General features: G+C 46.6%; 1 pseudogene; it reads right to left on the reverse strand.

The window, feature by feature from the left end:
* Nucleotides 1-578: 578 nt before the first annotated feature.
* On the reverse strand, nucleotides 579-1,446 carry LOC126946432 (26S proteasome non-ATPase regulatory subunit 10-like; annotated as a pseudogene).
* Between the last annotated feature and the right edge of the window lie 451 nt (nucleotides 1,447-1,897).

Genomic DNA, 1,897 nt, shown 5'->3' on the forward strand with positions numbered 1-1,897 from the left:
AAGGTACATGGGAGGGTGCTGAAAACCCACAACAGCCACAGAATTAGTTACTCAAAATTAACCAGAATTCAATACACAAGAATATATGACAGCAGTAGAGCAATCTCAACAGTTACTCGATGCCTGGAAAGCAGGCTGTAAGCTTAGAACAAGTAACTCAGCAGGTCAATGTGTTTATACGACTTTGAAGGTGAGAAAACTTTATCGTTCATAGATGATGTCTTGTGCACAAGTACATTAGTTTCCAGGACACTGGGAACAACAACAACACAACATACAAAGTAAGAATAGGGCCGGGCACGGTGGCTCATGCCTGTAATCCCAGCACTTTGGGAGGCCGAGGCAGCCAGATCACTTGAGGTCAGGAGTTCGAGACCAGCCTGGCCAAGATGGTGCAAGCCCGTCTCTACTAAAAATACAAAAAATTAGCCGGGCGTGGTGGCACATGCCTGTAGTCCCAGCTACTCAGGAGGCTGAGGCAGGAGAATTGCTTGAACCCGGGAGGCGGAGGTTGCAGTGAGCCGAGATTGTGCCACTGCACTCCAGTCTGGGTGACAGAGCAAGACACTGTCTCAAAAAAAAAAAAAAAAAAAAAGTTAAGAATAAATCCAAGCTGTTTAACCTTCCACCATTCTCTTGAGTATTAAACCCAGGCCACCGTTGGCCGCTCGCAGGGGTGTCTTTTCTTCTTCTCAGTGTAAATACTCGCTCCTTGGGACACCAGTAGTTTTGCTTCTTCCACTCTCTCCTCATCACAGGCTAAGTGTAGAGGAGTGTTACCCTCAGTGTCTGGATGTTCGTGGATGTTCTGTAGTACAGAAGGATGGGAATCATCTTCAAGTTACCTTTGGCTGCTGCCTGGTGCATTGCTGTAGCCTCACAACGGTCCTCAGCAGCTGGATCAGCCCCGCCTTCTAGTAACACGACAGCAATCTCATGCCTGTGTTTGGAAGCTGTATAATGTAGGGGAGTACAGCCATTTTGACTGACAGCATTTACTTGAGCACATTTTCCCAGAAGGGCTTTTACAATCTCATCCTGCCCAGCGGAAGCCGCAGTATGAAGAGGAGACCAACCTGCATCGCCTTTATCATTCACTGGCACTCCAAGTTGCAACAAAAATTCAACAATTTCTGCCTGTCTGGCTGAGCATGCCCAGTGCAATGCAGTTCTGCTGTTCTGTTCAGTTCTACTAGCCAGGAATTAATAGCCCAGAATACTCTCCTTCAACTCTTCCAGCTTCCTCTGTAGGCCAGGTTGCAGACCATTAGGTTAGACACACACCCATCCATTTTGCTTTCCCAGGAACTTGTGATACTAGTGTGTGTGTGTGTGTGTATGTGTGTGTTTTATTTACTTATTTATTTATTTTTAGAGATGAGGTCTCACTATGTTACCCAGGCTGTTCTAGAACTCCCGAGCTCGAGTGATCCTCCCACCTCAGCCTCCCAAAGTGCTATAAGATTACAGTTGTGAGCCACAGCACCTGGCCAATATATGCGTTTTCATCCGTGGTTCGTGACTTATAACTCCCATAGCCCATGTCACAGTAAACAGACTCTCTCTCTTTGACCTTCTCTTGCCTTCTTTCACTTGCCTGACACAGGACTCTAATTGTGAGTCATAAAACTCTCCATTCCAGAGGAAGTTCTGCCTCATAACCTGGAGGTAAGAATGCTGCACTGAAGAGCCAAGAAGAATCTGAACAGACAGGCCTTGCTGGGTTTAGATCATTCCCTTTTTGTCCAATCACATTTCAACATGGTTGTCCATGCTTCGGTCATGCCTATCCAAGAAGTCTCCATGAAAGGCTCAAGAGGACAGGGTTTAGGGAGTTCTGGAGACCTGAACACATGGAGGCTGACAGGAAGGTGAATAAGAACTCGTTGAACAGCCA

This window comes from Macaca thibetana, chromosome 2 (assembly GCF_024542745.1).
Source record: "Macaca thibetana thibetana isolate TM-01 chromosome 2, ASM2454274v1, whole genome shotgun sequence".
In the NCBI taxonomy this organism is placed as follows: Eukaryota; Metazoa; Chordata; class Mammalia; order Primates; family Cercopithecidae; genus Macaca; species Macaca thibetana.